General features: G+C 43.6%; 1 long non-coding RNA gene across 1 annotated transcript; it reads left to right on the top strand.

Annotated features, from left to right (window-relative positions):
- Positions 1-1,738: 1,738 nt before the first annotated feature.
- Positions 1,739-7,887, top strand: LOC308581714. Its single transcript, XR_014005206.1, has 3 exons — positions 1,739-2,950; positions 5,318-5,446; positions 7,771-7,887. It is a non-coding gene; the product is annotated as an uncharacterized lncRNA (long non-coding RNA).
- Positions 7,888-8,050: the final 163 nt, after the last annotated feature.

The raw sequence follows: 8,050 nt of genomic DNA, 5'->3' as shown, positions 1-8,050 counted from the left end.
GACACATATTTTGGAAAGGATTGTACAAGCATTCGGGAACTATCGCCAGAGGAAGGTTTAACAAAGGAATGCTTTGCAGTTCTGTTTACTCTACTATCACAGAGTGATATTCCCTACTGTGCAGAGGGGCCAGAATGGGGCCTGTGTTCCACTTAAACTCTTGACAGCATGAACTCCCTACAGGATTTGTTCAGCAGCTCGAGGATTCCATAACAACAGCTTGCAAACTCTCTGCACCACTGCCTGGCTGCATCCTCACATGAACAAAGGCAAACAGCATCAGCTTCTCCGGTGGGATGTGTTGTATATATTTTTTCTATGCTCTCTCTCTCTCTCTCTCTCTCTCACACACACACACACACACACACACTTATTTACAGAAGTACATTCCTTCAACTAGAAATGAAATCCTATGCCTTTTTATTTGGAAGTAAGTTTCATTAAAACCAAGTTCTGATATAATGCAGCAATCTTGCTGAAACTTGGGGTGCATTCACATTAGTGACTTGAAATGCAGCCCCCTCCCTAACAATTTCACAGAGCTGTTCACATCAGAGAGGGGGCAGGGATGTCTTCACCTGACGTGCATGACCTTTTTGGTTTCCCTGCCCCTGCAAAGTTGTGTGTGTGTGCTCATCTGCGCCTGCACAACTGCTGTTAGTGTATGTCCGCATTACTGCTGAGACATCAAACAGTTGTATTTGTCAAGAAACTACAGGGTCAGTATGGATTGTGGCCAACGTGATGTGATTGCAGCTTCAAAAATTTGCAGTGGAAGCACACTGGATGCGGAGTAAGCAGTCATGCAAACATACCCTAAGTATGTTTGGGGCTGGATAGGAGACCAGGGATGCTGGAGAGTTTGGTTTCGTCAGTACTTTTAAGCAAAATGATCTGATTCACGTTTCCTCTAACTAATTTGTGGATTGGAATGCAGTTATTTTTCAGCTTTCATGCTTCTTCAAATTTTGTAATGTAGTTCTCAGTTCAAAAGAAGAACCAAAATGCATATAAAATGTGCATTTTTAAGTACGTGCAAGAATGCATATTTTTGAATGAAATGCAAACAAAGGGGTTATTTTAGAGTAAAACACAACTCAGAAATGTGAGTTAAAAAGGGGGGGGGCAGAACAACGTGGAAATAGGATGGAAAGGACTTCTAAATTAGCACATGCAGAACTGGCATGGACTGATGGATCTGTCCATCCCAGTGGGAGACCATCTGAGAAGCTTATGTGTATGTCACATTGAGTTCCATCATGGAAGAAAGGCAGAATGTAAAGCTAATGGGCGATACTCAATAATAGTTAAGACTAGACCCACTGAAATCAATAGACTTAAGCAACTTAGTCGATAGCGTGAGTGGCCATGTGTGAGAGAGGTGCTTCTCAGTGATGGCTCCATGGCTAGGGAATTCCCTTCCATTAGATCCACATTACATTTCTGTGCTGCAGGCTTTGCAGGGTTTTGGAGGGCCCCAAAGAAATGATGTTTCTAGGCGTGATGTTTATTAGCTGGGTACTGGCTGGACTGAATCATATTTTATCTAGCCCTGTTTAAAAAAATTCTGAGCTGCTGAGCTGCAGTTTTTAAGTTTAAGTTTGTATATCCTTGTCTTTCTCTTTTGTTGTTTTGACTGTAAGGCACACTGAACAGGTTTCTGTCCTGAAAAATAGCTTAAATAAAAATATAGCAACCCACTTAGGTCCATTAATAGGTCTGCTCTGAGTATGACTTAGTTGGAAATCACCCGGTGTAATAATAAATCAAATACTTGAGAGTTTCTTCTGTGTATACATTGAGGTCACGCAGCTGACCAAACTAGCTTGGGGTGAGCGCTCTGGCATGCATCTTCTTAGTTATCCCTGTTGCCTTGCCAAGTGGTTAGGCAGTTTAGGGGTGTGGAGCAACAGAAATTAGAATTTGTAGTCAACGTGGCTGCTTGTAAAAGGCCCATAGCTTGTGAAAGGATTATGCTCCAAGATATCAGGAGAGGTTATCCCAGTATTGTCCTCTGCTTTTCTTTCTGGGAAGGATGCGATCCCACATCCCATGCTGAGCAAAAGCATTGTGGGAAAGAATGAAGTAGGCCTCATCCAGGGCATTGCATACCTTTTCAAATTCTCTGGAAAAAAGGGACACCACGCTTTTTTGTGTGAGATCTCGGCGGCCATTTGGGGTGCCATGATCTTGCACTTTTGCCTTGAAAATGTTTTTTTTGGGGGGGGGTGAGGTGCATGTGACTTGCACGGGAGCACACCCCGGAATACACGCTTCCCAGTTTGGGGCTGGAAAAAGTTGGACGAATGGGTACGCTAACAGTGCCGAAGCTGAGCAAGTCTGGGGATGACGCTTCTCAGCCCAGCTCAGCTGCTATTTCCTCCTGTTAGGGAATTCAGACACAAACCTTCTCAGAGGTCTAAAGGCCCTAGGCATCATAAAAGCAAGGCCCTCAAGTTTTGAGGCCCCCCAGCAATTAAAAAAATATATGAAGAAACATAAAAACAAAATATGGCACAATGGGGCAGTGGGGAGGTGAGAAATTATCTGAATTTCTTAAAACACACAGACACGTTTTCTAGCATTTTTGAGGGCAAATGCACCAATTTGCGACCCCAAGCTAAGAGAGCGTCACATTCTGGTCTGACAGGCATAAATGCAAGTTGCTAAACTTATCAAACACAAAAACAAGACAAGACAGCAAGTGCCTAAATTTGAGGCTCCCTTTGAGCTTTAGGCCTAGCCCAAATGGCCCCACCCGCCACAAATGACCCTGATCAGCTGGCCAAATTGCAGCAATGGGGCAGGTAGGTGAGAAGAAATCTCAGTGTGGAAATCGTTATCCCGCTGTACCAAGGTACCGATCCAGCTCACCAAGAGAGAATTGCTGCAAATATAAGGGTGGATTGGTGGGGAGAATCCAAATCTCAGGAGGTATTTCCAGTTGCTGGTAAGGCATAGAAATAAACATCGCACTGCTCAGAGAGTAGCAAAAAGAGAGAAAAAAGGGAAGGCTGGGAAATTGAAGCAAGAACACCACAAGCAAATGAGGTATATTGTTTACCGTCTCTCACACAAAGCCCACAAAACAAAAGACGCCTTTTTCCCTCACGGTGACTTTACTCCCTGCAATAACCTTGATTGTTCTTTGGGCCGGTCTTCCATTCCTCCCGGGCAGCGCTTAATCATTTCATTTCTAGGCTCAAGGTTCACTGTTTGTCATTTATCTGCATTGGCTTTTTGGCATCCGCTAGCCCAAGGTATGGGACTAATCTGAGCCACTCTCCACCTGCCCATATTATTCTTTATTATTGACTGTTCCCCTCCATTTGGCACAGGCTGCACTGGAAAAACCTCGCTTTTCTGTATAGGCACCCGGCAGAGTGGAGTCGTCCCCTCTTCCTTCTGAGGCCCTCCTGGCTTTAGGCTCACAATATTATGCTTTCCAGAACCCTCCCTTTTTCATAATCTCCGATAGCTCCTTAATAAACTACTTAGCTGTATAAAGTATTTAACTGGTCTGTAATTTCCTGGTAAGCCAGCAGGTTCCCTAATAAATATACTAGTGTTTTGCTGGCAGCAAGCCAGGATTCAGGAATCTCTCATGAACTCCACTCGAAGGGAGCTTGTAAAAACATTTGCTCAAGCTTCTCTAGTTTCCAGCCTTCCTTCCTTTGCCATTCTCAGCTGTACATTAACCAAAAACCTCTCTCACTTATCAGGCTTTATTTTATTTTTTATTTTTTAAAAGAAGTCTACATTGTGAATCATGTTCCATCCCCCTTTAAAGCACCTCTGCACGTATCGTTTGCAACAAAAGGCTTGGGGTGTGTACTTCTTTAAGCGCAGGGGCAAAAGGTTTATGTTGCATGAGCATCTCAATCCATAGTGAAATTTCAGAACTCTTAATTTCAGCTGTCCTTCATTGCTTACCCCAACAACCCCACAGTTCCCTGCACCACAATGTCTTGAGGTAAGGCAGGGAAAAAGTGCAGCTATGACATCTTGTCCATACCTGGAATACTGTGTCCAGTTCTGGGCGCCACCACTTAAGGAGGATATAGACAAGCTGGAATATATGCAGAGGAGGGTGAGCAAGATGATAAAAGGTCTGGAAACCAAGCCTTATGAGGAACGCTTGAAGGAGCTGGGTATGTTTGGCCTGGAAAAGAGGAGACTGAGAGGGAAATGATAGTCATCGTCAAATACAGTGGTGCTTCGCAAGACGAAAAGAATCCGTTCTGTGATTCTCTTCGTCTAGCGGTTTTTTCGTCTTGCGAAGCAAGCCCATTGAAGGATTAGCGGATTAGCGCTATTAGCGGCTTTTAGCGGCTTTTAGCGGCTTATCTGCTGATCAGATCAGCTGATAAGCGGCTTAGCAGCTTAGAAAAAGGGGGGGGGAGGAAAAAAACTAGCAGGATCTCGCAAGACGTTGTCGTCTTGCGAAGCAAGCCCATAGGAAATTCGTTTTGCGAAGCACCTCCAAAACGGAAAACTCTTTCGTCTAGCGAGTTTTCCGTCTTGCGAGGCATTCGTCTTGCGGGGCACCACTGTATCTCAAGGGCTGTCACATGGAAGAGGGAACAAGCTTGTTTTCTCCTGTTCCGGAGAGTAGGATCCAAACCAATGGCTTCAAGTTACAAGAAAGGAGATTTCGACTAAACATTTGGAAAAACAGTAAGAGCTGTTTGACTGTGGAACAGTCTCCCACAAGAATTGGTGGACTCCCCTTTCTTGGAAGTTTTAAAGCAGAAGCTGGACATCCATTTTTCATGAATTCTTGATATTTCTGCATTGCAGGGGTTTGGACTAGATGACCCTCTGGGTCCCTTCCAACTCTACAATTCTATGATTCTATGACTCTTTGACAATCCATTTGGCACCAGGCTAAACATGTTTTTTTATCTCCCTGGGCATTTTAAGTGTTGGGTATTGGCTGTATTGTTGCATTTTATCTCGGTATGATTATTTTAGTTTACTTCAGTTATAAGACTGAAGGGTGAATGTGAAAAATCTTTTGATTTAATAAAATACAGTTTCCCCAGCAGCAGCAGCAGCAGCAGCAGCAGCAGTGCTTCAGTAATAATAGTTATTATTATTATTATTATTATTATTAGTAGTAGTAGTAGTAGTAGTAGTAGTACCCTGCCTATCTGGCTGGGTTTCCCCAGCCACTCTGGGCAGCTCCCAACAAAATTAAAAGCACAATAAAACATCAGACATTAAAAACTTCCCTAAACAGGGCTGCCTTCAGATGTCTTCTAAAAGTCCGATAGTTGTTTATTTCCTTGACATCTGATGGGAGGTCGTTCCACAGGGCGGGCGCCACTACCGAGAAGGCCCTCTGCCTAGCAAAGGCAAGATGAGATCAACACCAAGATGGCAGTGATGCAGACATTTCCTTCCCTGTCAGGAAGCCTGAAGATGGTCAGCAGCTGTTGCCATGGTAGGTGAAGTGTGAGCATTCCCAGCGTACACACTCGCTGTGAAAAAAAGTGCCTGTGACAAATGACACACCCTCATATGTAGATTCTTAAAGAAACCAGGTAATGGGACCTGCAAGTTCTTTTTATTTATTTATTTTTACTTTATGACTTGAAATTATTGGACTTTTGTGAGCCACCTTGAATATGCTTCCGTAAATAAAATAGATAGACCTGACTTTACCTTCTCAGCCTGTAGCCACCACAGAGAGAGCTGAGTTGTCCAGTGCAGGGATTTCTGAAGCCCCCTTATGTTTGGATTGGAAGAGAAGTAGAACCATATCCAGGCTTCAGTTGGGCTCTGCTTAGCTGCAAAGAGGGGGGAAAGGGGGGAAATAACAACAAAAAGTTGAAGATTGGCATCTAGATTTCGGATTTCATAGCCAAATCTGAATAAAACCTTCAACGTTCAACTTTATTTTTTGTTCTGAAGCAGATGTTTGGTTTACCTTCAACAAGAATTGCTTCATTTTTTAATTAAAAATATTTTGCATGTATTCCGTATATCTTGAGGGAGTGTGTGTGTGTGTGTGTGTGTGTGTACATGCTGGCTGTTTGCCTTCTGAAAAACATTTGTGCTGCACTCCAGGTTCCCTCTACAATATGATAGCTTGGTTGAAAGCCTGGCCTGTTCCCCTAGAGTGCGTTGTAAATTGTGCATTAGAAACAAAGGAAGTAAGGAGGGACCGGATGCCATTTTGTTTGAAGTAAAACCATATGGCAAAAGCAATATAAGACTGAATTGCAGACTCCCTAAAATGCCAAGCGTTATAGCTTGCTCCCCAAAGGACAGGTGTTACCTTAGAAATGAGTTGATCCTCGAAACAACTAAATCCTCTTAGACATATGCCCATCTGTTCTGCAACTAACTTCTCTAAAAGGGTTGCATTTTTAACAAAAAAAGAGTAGTTTTCGGCTACAGCTGGGAGTGGCGAGTTCCTACCTTCTCCCCACAACTGCCTGCAAACTTTTTTCAAAATAAAAAGTCACGATTTCCCCATTTGAAAACAAACCAACGCAATGTTCATTTGAGATAAACCTGCTGCAGTTTTATTCTTAATATCCCAGCCCATATTGCCAACTGCTTTCTGGTGCATTTAATAGGTACAGTACAGTGGCACCTCGGGTTACATACGCTTCAGGTTACATACGCTTCAGGTTATAGACTCCGCTTAACCCAGTGCTTCAGGTTAAGAACTTTGCTTCAGGATGAGAACAGAAATCGTGCTCCGGCGGCACGACGGCAGCAGGAGGCCCCATTAGCTAAAGTGGTGCTTCAGGTTAAGAACAGTTTCAGGTTAAGAACGGACCTCCAGAACGAATTAAGTGCTTAACCTGAGGTACCACTGTATAAGCCAACAGAGATAGAAGGCTCACAAACACTTTTTGTTTTTCCTGTGTTTTCTTCCATTTGTCCTGTGATTTGTAGGCACGGGTCTGATAGATTTTTCTTTTCCCTGCTGCAAAAGAAAACTAGCGCCCATAATCCCTGACCATGTTAGTTGGGGGTGGGCTGATGGGAGCTGGGGCTCAACCATATCTTGATGGTGCTGCTTGGCCACCCCTCCCATATTCAATACTCAAACGTTGTGCCCCTGTATGGACCTCAGGGGATGCCAGAGGCAGCTCAGGAGGTCCAGGTAGACTGGGGTGAGGTACCGCTGAACTGGAACACACATCAATCCGCAGAGAAATACATGAACATTTGTTCTGGTAAACAGCGGGATTTCCCGAGGGAAAGGAGTGGAACAAGGAGAAGTGTGGACAAGCCCTTCGTCTGAGAGTAAGATCCTTTGAACTCAGTGCAACTTATTTCTAAGTGGACACGTATAGAATCGTATAGACTCCCAAATGAATAGCTCCATGTACCTAAAAGAGAAGGTAGCTTTCATTTGGTTTTGTTAAAGGGGGGGACGGACCTAAATAAGTATAGTAACCAGACTGCTAATGGAGTTAAAGGGGGCCATCTGTAAAAGGAGAATTTCTGTCTAAAACAAAAACACCCGTCACCATCTAACAGAGGAACTATAGCCTGCCAATGCTCTAAAAGGCAGTCGCGAGAGCTAATTATCCGCAGCAGTATAAGACCAGCAATTCCATCTTGTCAGGCTGAGTAGCAAATCCAAATTGACCCATTTATCTGCCATGCACTCGCACACTAATGACCCCCCTTGTACCTGCGCTGACCAAATAACCTCCCCTTCTGCCACTCACCATATCCCAGGAAGACATTGAACTGTAATCATTTAGAGGTGCGTGAGCATAACTCTTGGCCCTGTCTCTCCAGCAGCACTTCTAAAGATTTACTGTCTCGGTACTTTGGAGCAGTAAAGTGGAAATACAGTGAAGGACAGTTTCGAGGTTTGCCACTTATCTGAGGGACAGTAACAGGCAAGAGGCAAGGGAAGTATTATTATTATTATTATTATTATTATTATTATTATTATTATTATTATTATTATTATTATATTTCGATTCTGCTCTCTCTTTCTGTGTGTGTGTGTATAATCCCACTTTCTTGCCCCAAGCTTCAGCAGGATACAAATATACAGTGGTACCTCGCAAGA

This window comes from Podarcis bocagei, assembly GCF_964188305.1.
Source record: "Podarcis bocagei genome assembly, chromosome: 2".
Taxonomy (NCBI): domain Eukaryota; kingdom Metazoa; phylum Chordata; class Lepidosauria; order Squamata; family Lacertidae; genus Podarcis; species Podarcis bocagei.
This window is presented reverse-complemented; position numbering and strand designations above follow the sequence as displayed.